Genomic DNA, 11,026 nt, shown 5'->3' with positions numbered 1-11,026 from the left:
TGCATTAAATCATACTGGGATGTTTGCTGAAATTGATAGGATGGCCCTAGCTAGAAAATTTTCCACCAGCCGCCACTGCCTGAAACATTCTCGACATGTTGACACTATGTTGGACATGTTCTGCAGTCAGATCAGGCAGCGTCTCCGCTCAGGTTGACCACGTAAATCCCACCTGATGATTCACGCCTGAAACATTCTCGACATGTTGACACTGAACTGCTGCACTCCTGAACAAGCACCAGACTGTTCAACAAGCCCGACTATACCATGGGACCCCCTAGTGGTTGCAGCATATAGATCCATGTTCTCTCTCTCCTCACAAAGGCGGATAAAAGAGAAGAGCTTTCATGCACAACACACCCGCCTATCAAGCACAAAGATCTCTCCAGCTAATTGGTATTACTGCAGATATCATTGCGGTATCATTTCTTCCATCTTCCTTTTCCTCAACCCTTTCAATGTTATCCGACGTAACGAATGACATTGAATATAATGAACCATCTCAGAGCATACTGGGAAAAGCCGTTTGATTCAAGCCATGGGAAAGTTCCATCATAAGAAAAATGACAAATATGCTACAAATGCAACAGATTCCTTGTTAATTATACCTTTACTTTGACATAAAATTGTGCCTTTCAGCATCCTTGACTCGTCTTTGACAACTCAGGTATTGGACCCAGGCCAGCCTAGACTTCCAAGGATTGTGTGCCCTTTATGTGGTGAGGCAAAAAAAACAAAAAACTGTTTGGAGTTTGGGGAGGTGGACAGACATTGTCAACATCCAAATTTAAAATTGGATAACAGAATTTGCATCCCGCCTTAGACAAATAACTAATGTTGGCAGTTAACAACAGATTTTTTTTAAAAATGAAAACAGCTGCCTCGTGCTACTGAAGAGGTTGATAAGTGACCCAAAGCAATGAAGGCGGTGCTGTAAAACCAAAACAATGTGCTGAAAGCCACTAAAACGCTCTATAACGGTGAGGGCAACCACAGTCTTCAGTGCTAATTCTTTGTTGGGTTGTCAACTCCACTATGAGTGTCATCTTTCACATTTCAAGTCGTAATGTGATCCATTGTGTGTATACAAATATTGCTTAGCGCAGCTTTACTCAACCTTTGGCTATATCTTCTTTGCCCTAACCTCTAGATTGCCCCAACCTTAACCAAATGTTAATACACAAGCCTTGCAGTCCAAGCATGCTATGGTTTCACAGAGGATGTATGGCCCTGAAGATTCACACCAAATCAGGCTTCAGTCCTTCCATTCTTTTTTTGTGGGTAGCGGGTTTAGGCTGCGGCGGTGGGGACCACAAGGTATGACAAGTTTTAGAATCAAATTTTGGAGAAACGCCAACCCAGCGTCACACTGCGGTGGCCAATCACATTAACAGAGATCAGACCAGCAGATGCCCACGGGAAGAGGAGCAGCATGAATGACCAAAACGCAGAGGAACTTTCCAGTCAGCAGCCCCTAAGCTTTCGAATAGTCTCCCAATAAGCTCGAGGTCTTTAGACTCTGTGTTTCAAATTGCAGATAAAAATCCATCTGTTCAGGCAGGCATTTAGGTAGCATTTGGCATAATATCTTTAACTTGTGTCTTTTTCCCTTGTATTATTTTATCCGGTGTTTTTATCTCTCGTCCCGGTTTGTTATTGAAAGTAAATGTTCATCTGCCGATGTGGACCCATCATACTAGCGCGTGGCGTCACATAAATGGGCCATTTAAGTGAAACCCCCAAACCGCCGTACAACCCCGAGCTAATCCCGCAACACCCGATTTGGCGTGAATGCAGCCTGAGGGAGACGATGCCGGTGCTGAGCATCGAAGTTCTGAATCACCTGCCTCTATCGCTCAAACTCTCACTACTTTCAGTTTCAATCTGATGAGTGACTGGACGTGAGGCATTTTACCACTTCACCAATGTTAAAGGTTCCCCCCATACACATCCACTTCCCCTCAGCGGTCTTTGCAGAGGGCCTTCCTCATTGCCGATTACTCAAATTCTGTGAGTAATAACCTCACCCATATTTCAGATGTTCTAAAAAAGAACGGCCCATCATCACAGCCATAAATGCCGTAGATTCTTTGCCCTTTGTTTTCGTCAGAGACCCCCAGGGTTGAGTTTCCTCTATTGTCAGTAGGGACACCTGGTGGCTTGCAAAATGTACAGCAGCCCTTCAACACAGGTCGAAACGCGGCAACAATTATTTACAGTTTTTGTCTCAAATCTGTGCAATAAAAGTTCAACAATCCTGCACGTTATTATTAACGCTGTAATACTTTTGCTCAGAAGTGATGCATTAAATGTAGATGGTACTGTGCAATATGTTAAAGTAAGATATTTAATGAATTCATCGTCCAAAAAGCCTACATACAAAATATTATAAAATATGAGGCCCAGTGTCCACTGTGAGCTCATGTGTTTTGACTTCATGGTTGACATTTACGAAACATCCCATGTGAATTGCAATGTGATGCGATTGAAGAATGATAGTCATTAAATTAGCTCATGCATTGTGTTCAGGTGACAATTTTTCTTTTTTATTGCAAAACCAAAAGTCAATACTCCTGAACAAAAACAAACAAATCGGGTATGTATGCATGCTTACGGCCCGCCAAAGCTTCCCATTTAGCCATTAATGAATGCCTCAAATGTGTTCAGGCATTTTATTTTCCTTTTATTCAAGCAACCCCTAAAACATTTGAGATGGAAATAATTTCATTAAGAATGATTATCCAACCCCAAATACGTGCGTTCTGTCCGTGGGTATTAGTCAGCAGAGTTGTGCAGGGTTCCAGCTTACTACACACATTCTGATAAACAAATGCAATGCTTTGACAAGGGGCAGCCATCCTCGCACAACGCACGTTATGGAAATTGACGCACTTGTGTAATGGAATCGCTTTTTGCAACCAATGAACGAAAGCTACCATTTTTGGACTACAGAGGAGTGACGTAGAAACATTGTATACGACTCTGGTAGCGTCAACGACCTGTCAATCACAGTAAGCCCGCCCTAAAGCATACCCTGCCTTATGGTCTATTTGACTCTAAATGGAGCATCATTTACTAAATGAACATCATGCTGTATTGAAGAAGACTTGAAAACTAGATATTGAGACCATAAACTCATGTTTACAATCTTTACTGAGGGAATGAATCAAGTGTGGTGTAGGGTCATTTTCCCATAGACTTCTATAAAATCTGACTTATTTTAGCAAGCAGAGGAGTCGCCCCCTGATGGCCAGTAGAGAGAATGCAGGTTTTAAGACACTTCCGCATTGGCCTTAGTCGTCGGAGCCGGAGGTTGCCGACTGGTCCCCCCAGCCCTACACAGGAGTGGAACAAGCTTTGGTATCATTCGCCTATCTCTAAGAGAAAATATTTCTAAATTAAAAAAAGAATGGCAATCAATTGTGGCGTGTTATACTCTGTGTTGTTTCTTATTTTATGGATGTTAATTTTCATGGTCTGTTAAATGCTGATACTTACCTACATGTCCTGATGTGTGTATGTTTGTGTGTGTCAGGGTTTGGGGTTACTGCCATTCGTGCAAGCACAACTTCTATTGACATGCCCTACTTTCCCCATTCAGTCCAGCAACCAATTTAGCTGTGTCACAGGAATACAACTGAAACATAAAGAACATAAAGAACTATTTGCATTATGGATTAGTCTGATGACTATTTTCTTGATTTATCGTTTGGTCTATATAAAGACGATTAATAGTGAAACAAATGCCGATCAATACTCCCCTTGTTTTGTCCGACCAACAGCCCATTGGTAACCGGAAATATTTTTGAATCTATCCCTGTTAATGTATTGTGTTATATTAAAAATAATAACATTGGCCGATGTATCCATTGTGGTAATTTATAAGTATGTTCTCTTAGATGTAACTTTGTATGCTTAACTCAGAATATTGTGAGCATGCAGATGTTGCAAAAGCAGAAAACAAAACAAAAGTAGCCTCTGTCTGACTTGCTGTTATCTCAACGTGATGTTTGTGAGAGCTCGCCACTTACAACATCATTGTAGCAAAAACAGAATCAGCAGCACCTGCCAAGGCCTTGACATCTTGGCGTAAGGGGAGAATGCTCGCGGGGGAAGAGGGGGGGGGGACGACGACGAGATAGCGTACAGCTGGAAGAGGCAGTTCAGCTTGTGAGAAGCATACATACTCTGCAAAGATCTTGACTGGTCGCCAGACCTCTGACCGTTCAGCTGAATTAAGTGTCTGTTTAATAAAAGACATTTGAGAGTTACTAATCACGTTTATTTCTCACAGGGGAATTAATACAATCATTTTGATCAGATATTTTACATTTTCCGCGATCAATTAATGATATAATAGTCCTCAAAAATACAATATAATTATTGTTATTATTAAAATGATTGTCACTACAACTGTGTAATTTATCCTATAATATTAGTGTGTATAATGAATGCCATGTGGGCTGGTCCCCCATAAGAACAGTATTTTAAGAATACTACAAAAGGAGGTTCAGTGGTGAATTGTCCCTCAGTTATAACTGTACTATTGATACATCCTGTGGAAATTAACTACACTTAGACAGGAAGTATTTCAACGCGGAAATGCGCCCCACCGCAACGCTTCCTCACACTCTTTTTAGTGGAGTCACAACAAGGGGGAGGCCACCATCGGTGCCACGTGTTCCTCCCCGCAGAGATAAAGTAAAGGCTTTACAGCAGACCGCACCCCGTCACACATGTCCACTTCACGGACACGTGTTGAATGTTGGTGTTTTTTCCCCCTTCTATCTGCCACAACGCACAGCCGTATACATGTAGCATCACGTTGCACCTTTAGGGAGTGTATAATCACATTACGCCATATGGTCTAGTGACTCCCCCCTCCTCGTTTATTATTCACTTAGAACGCAGAACACGAGAGTTAAAACACACAAAAAATCTCTCTCTCTCTTTCCTTGTTATGAGAAGGCGTATTCTTACCGTTAAGGTGAGCTCGCGACCGTCGCCTCGAGTGTGACGTTCAGTTGTTTGTTTTTTAAATCCGCCAGTCATACTTTAATATAACTTGCATCACCTTTGTCTTCCGTCGCTCTCCAGTCACAGTCGGGCCAACAACTTCTCCTTAAGCCCCTCCTTTCTCCACTCCAAAACAGGCGGTGGTCCCTGTGTGAGCGACACACACACGCACACACACACACACACAACCTGTTAGAGAGACACTCGGTGCTGACGGTTTGCCGGATCAGTTTGTCTCACAGCGCCATTAGATGTGACCAATTAATACCTAATCACGCGTACAAGCAATTAGGTTTCAACCCTGATCAATTATTTTAAATAAAAGAGTGCCATAGACACAGTGACATTAATTAGGCTATATTATTATAAATAATTCAATTGTAAAAATAAAATCGAAATGAGTCCCCTCCTCGGCGGAGAAATGAACGCATGTGTTGCCGCTCATTCCTTTGTTGTCACGAGAGCATGCCGCAACGCTTCCTCTCACACAGGGACCCGTGTGATTTTGGGGGCTTCGTGGCGGGCGTGTTTGCATGCAGTTTTTGTAAGCAGCGCAATCAGAGAGGATCGCATCCGAAATGTTCGTGCAGGTTGCTTTTTATATATATGTCAATGCGCATTCTCTTAATTAACAGCCCCGGTCAGAAGGCGGAGAGGTAGTGAGTCAGTACTGCGATGCTCCAGACAGGTGTGGTAGCCTCGGCCACGGTGTGTTGGCACTGGTGATGGATGGGAGGCTCCGGGCGTCCTCGTATAAGATAGTAGAGAATGTGCGACGGGATGAGGAATGGATGATGGCACTCCGGAGGTTTTTTTAGGCATGCAGATGCGGGCTTTTACCTTTGTTTTTGTTTTTTTTGGGGAGGGGTGGACCATCAGGTTGTAGGGCTGATGGGAGAAGGCGGAGGAGGAGGAGGAGACACGCATGCAGGCGCAGTGATGGTCAGAGGCATGGGGCGAGAGGAGGGCGGTGAGGGGTTTCAATATGTATGGTGGCACAGCCCAACATTCTTTAGTCACTCACGAAATTAATGGTGCCTCAAGAAAACATATTTTTAATTTCCTTCAGATAAAAAAAAAGTAATTTGAAGGATATGTAGAAAGCACGCTATACCAATAAAGGGGAAACCAAATGAACATTATGGGAATATGGAAGATAAAAAAATACCTATAAAGTTGGTGAAATAAGATTGGAAATGAATATGATACAAACGCTGTTTGAGACTTTGACAGCCTCCAAACAAACGTCATTGTCGCCTTCCATTGGTGGAGGTAGTGATTTTTTTTTTGTGATTTGACATTAAACAACATATTATATTACCCAAAAAAAGAATTTCTAGTTAGATCCCCTTGTCCCGTCTCTGATTTGAAATTGTGACCGGCCGCAACAGTAAAATGCTGCTTATGAATGCATCAGTAAGAATAATCTAGAGGTGTCATATTTATAACAATACATCCATCACCAGAGCCATTTTGTCTGTGGAAAAAGTACTTTTACTTGGATTGTTTTTCATTTATCTAAATATTTGTTTTTAACCTCTATAGCTGAAAAAAAAATCATGTTTCAAATGTATTTATCTAAGGGGATAATAAGTGCTAAGTGCTACAAGTTCAGTTAAGAAATAAGAGAAGAAAAACAAATACATAATCCAAATGCAAAATGAGTCATGGAAAGTTTGAAAGCGTATTATGAAATGCATAAAAAAGGCAAGAACACGTATAGAGGCAAAAGCATGGGACATGTTTAGAAGTGAAGGCGGTAAGGACCGCAGTTTTGCACAACATTATTATTCATTTCCTACAGAATGAGGTCAACTCATAACTTCCTTACAACTTTGCAAGGTTTTAGAAGCCCAGGGCTCTTCACTGCATTTGCAATCATGCGGGTCCCTCAGCCCTACCTGAGTTCCACTGTCATTTCATCTGTTTCATGTTTATCATCAGTCTGCAGCCATACTTAGATGGAGTTATTCCATAAAAAGATATACCAGGAGTTATAATTGAATGTCAGAAAACAGAGCAGGTGGTATTTTCACAGATAAGAAAGATAAGTGTTTGCAGGAGCACGCGGTTCATCAAAGGTTGCGTAAATCATCAAACGTGGCCTGAAATGTTGGTCCTGAGACAAACCAAACAATCTGTTGACAGATGCTAAAACACTCTGTAGAGCCGAGACAGCAACTGCACAGTTGGTAGTCATTTCGGTGCAATAATTATAAAAGTAACCCCTTTCCTAAACCTAACTAAGTAGTTTTGTTGCCTAAACCTAACCAAGTATTTTACAATCTTTCCCTAAACCTAACCAAGTATTTTATGATACTTTCCTAAAACTAACTAAGTACTTTTGTTGCCAAAACCTAACCAAGTATTGTATGATCTTTTCTAACCCTAACCAAGTAGTGTTGTTGCCGAGTCCTTCCCTGTGAAAACTGAAGTTTATTTAGAAAAGATTGATGCACGTAACAAGTGGAAATCGATAGCGATGGTGACGCAAAGTCATTTGACTGCGGTGTAGTTTGTTTATAACTTTAGCTTTGTACTTCTACCGATTGTATGTGGTGTTCAAGATTATCTTGCCAAACTAAATGTGTAAGTATCATAAACTTGTTTGACATAGAAGCAGAAAGACGTCTCCAATTGTTTCCATAAATTAGATGGGCGAGGAGCCGATCCCAGCTGACATTGGGCCAAGGCAGGGTACACCCTGGAAAGGTTGCCAGAATATCGCAGGGCTGGTATAGACACGCTCACATCCACACCTACGGGCAATTTAGAATCATAAATCAAACAAAGCTTTAGACTGTCAGAGGAGGCCACGCTGAAACAGGGAGAATAATGCAAAACTCCAGCCCGGGACTCTTGTTGTGAGGCAACAGTGCTAGGCAGTACGCCACCGTGTAGCCCGGTAAACAAATCGCAGATTCAAATACCTCCTCAGCGGAGGCTTGTGATTGGTTACTTCGCTCCACGTGAAAGCGTCTTTCATCAGACATGTTACAAGTTCTTTCCCTGAACATCCATCCCTGCTCCCATTCCCATGAACCCGTGCAGGACATGTTCCTGAACATTGCAGGAATAGACATGCATGCTTCAAAAGGGACTTTAGTTTTGCATAGATAGGATACATCTGATGGGATTGCTTCTCTTTTTTTTGGTATTGTTTTGAAAAGCTAATGCAAGAGCTAAAATCAGAGGCCGACTGAGGGGCTATAAAAGTCACCTCTAGTATCTGCTATAGTATCAAGAGCTTTTCCCCGTGGTCTTCTCTTTGACCTTAAGAGATAATCATTTTAGGGAGTTTAGGGAGTGGCATGTCTGAGAGAATGCCCCCTCAACATTCAAGGACAATTGTCATTATGCAACACAGAGTTGCACAACGAAATGCAATTGTAGCCTATTTGCTACAGAAGACAAACGTTCGAGATGAAAAAACTAACAGTAGTGCATTCTTTTAGTGCATTTTTTGAACTTGCATTAGGAGGTGTGCAAACGGCAGCAACTAAACAACATGTATGTTTCCTGCAAGGATTTCTATATGTGATCCATATGTTTGACTTTATGTCTACAGGTGTTAGAATTAATGGCATACTGCCACTTTAAGTTCTGTAAGTTCTACCCGGACACTCTTGAGCGTGCAGTTTGACTTCTGACCCAGTGACAGTTGACAAAACCCAGAATCCCTTGGGTTAGGTCAACAAGGCTTCAAAGGGCAGCCATAGCTTGGGCCCCTTGACAACACACACACAAGCACTCACACTGAATACTAATCTGTCATGACCACCAAAGTGAACTAGTAACGGGGTCATGTGACAAAGTGGCTCAATACGCAATGTTGACTTCGCTTCAATTAAAGAGATTATCTGAGTTGTTGATTAAAATGCTCATTGGACGGGCGTTTATTGCATCGATAGTGCAAACGTTTCACAGAAAGAGTACATCCTTGACAGGTCGCCAGTCAAACATTCACGTACTGGCAACGTAAAGCCATTTTCCAAGGGTCAAGCTATTGGGCTAGTACTTTTTGATGGTTACAGAACAATCGAGGTGAGGTTTTCGGGACCGAATGTTGCTCACATGGTCAAACACAAACATTGCTGCAACTTGTGTAAAGCGTTCATACAAACACTGATTGTCACTAGTAGTTTCCTTAACTTACTAGCCCAAAAGGCCCAAAGCTGAAAGAGTGTAGAAACTGAATTTTCCACTTGCTTTCTTTGAATATTGTCCAAAGACAGTGCATTATCTGCATTTTTAGATGTCATCTGTGGTCTATGTCAATGGGGTGTAAAATATTTAGCCTAATTAAGCTTTGTTTATGGCGCTCCGTTTAAAAGGTCAGGATCACCAAGCCCGTTGGGTTTTCACCGACCTCACGGGATACCCGGTGATGTGTTTAAGATGGTGGTCAAGGAAACTCGCCTGGCTTGCTCACTGCCGTCTCTCCTGCTTCCTCCTGCACACGGCAGAGAGGCCCTCTTGGCCGAATGCAGCTATCAGTCGCGTCAGCTAATGGCAGCTTTAGGCTCTTGGTAGGATAGGTTTTGATGGCTAGGATTAAGCTATCAGTGGTTGTTTAGTGGACTATGAACTAGTGGATTCAGAACTCTATTGTTGTTAGACACACAATAAGACTTTAACTTTTTACAGCCATGAGTACTCTTTACTACTTTGTGAATACATTCTCAGAAACATTTACTTGAAATGCAGTTTAGATATTTACTGCAAGATAATTAGCAAGGGCAAAGCAACAGTTCATAAAAAACTCCTTTACTTCAATTCATTCCCATTCATCCCAACTGCATGATCCAAGTCTTCTCTTTTCAATGTCCCGTTGAGCCATCCTCATTTCCACACTCCTCACCTAGCTGCTCACGATGTCGTTCATTGCCATAACAGGATACACTCCCTTATTCCGTCAAATAGGAACTTGATTTTTTCACTCTTGCACACAGCCTGAGGACATATATGAGGACATGCATGCACAGGTCATATCTTTCTTTTAGTCTCAGTCAACAGAATCATTATTACAATCATATTATGATCATTAAATCACTTCGTATTAATTCACGATACATAAATGCATGAATCTACTCTTAGGTTATACAACATTTCTACTCATATAAGCTCTGTGTTCTTTGGCCTGATCTTTATAGACCCATCTTCATGCTTTTTACTTAGGGCCGCTCCTCTGGCATCTCAACTCTACTTGACAAGAGACAGAGGGACAGACAGACAGACAGACAGAGGGACAGACAGATAGACAGACAGACAGACAGAGGGACAGACAGACAGAGAGACAGAGAGAGAGACAGACAGAGATAGGGACAGACAGACAGATGGACAGACAGACAGAGAGACAGACAGACAGAGAGACAGACAGAGAGACAGACAGACAGAGGGACAGACAGAGGGACAGAGAGACAGACAGACAGACAGACAGACAGAGAGACAGACAGAGAGACAGACAGACAGAGAGACAGACAGAGAGAGAGAGAGAGAGAGACAGACAGACAGACAGACAGACAGAGAGACAGACAGACAGACAGACAGACAGACAGACAGAGAGACAGACAGACAGAGGGACAGACAGAAAGACAGACAGACAGAGAGAGGGACAGACAGACAGACAGACAGACAGAGAGAGGGACAGACAGAGAGACAGACAGACAGACAGACAGACAGAGGGACAGACAGAAGGACAGACAGACAGACAGACAGAGAGAGGGACAGACAGAAGGACAGACAGACAGACAGAGAGACAGACAGACAGACAGAGGGACAGACAGAGAGAGGGACAGACAGACAGACAGACAGACAGACAGAGAGACAGACAGACAGACAGACAGACAGACAGAGAGACAGACAGACAGACAGACAGAGGGACAGACAGAAGGACAGACAGACAGACAGACAGAGAGAGGGACAGACAGACAGACAGACGGACAGACAGAGAGAGAGAGAGAGACAGACAGACAGAGAGAGGGACAGACAGAGAGAGGGACAGACAGAC

At 42.6% G+C, this 11,026-nt stretch overlaps 1 protein-coding gene across 2 annotated transcripts in view; it reads right to left on the bottom strand.

Moving 5' to 3' along the window:
* slc6a9 (solute carrier family 6 member 9) overlaps positions 1–5,328 on the bottom strand; it is a 70,088-nt gene extending 64,760 nt beyond the window's left edge. For both annotated transcript variants that reach the window (XM_031854419.1, XM_031854422.1), the window contains exon 1: positions 4,981–5,328. The gene's annotated coding sequence lies outside the window, so the exon portion shown is untranslated. The remainder of the gene's footprint in view (positions 1–4,980) is intronic.
* Positions 5,329–11,026: the final 5,698 nt, after the last annotated feature.

Source organism: Anarrhichthys ocellatus, unplaced genomic scaffold (genome assembly GCF_004355925.1).
Source record: "Anarrhichthys ocellatus isolate YVR2014 unplaced genomic scaffold, GSC_Weel_1.0 scaffold15, whole genome shotgun sequence".
In the NCBI taxonomy this organism is placed as follows: Eukaryota; Metazoa; Chordata; class Actinopteri; order Perciformes; family Anarhichadidae; genus Anarrhichthys; species Anarrhichthys ocellatus.
This window is presented reverse-complemented; position numbering and strand designations above follow the sequence as displayed.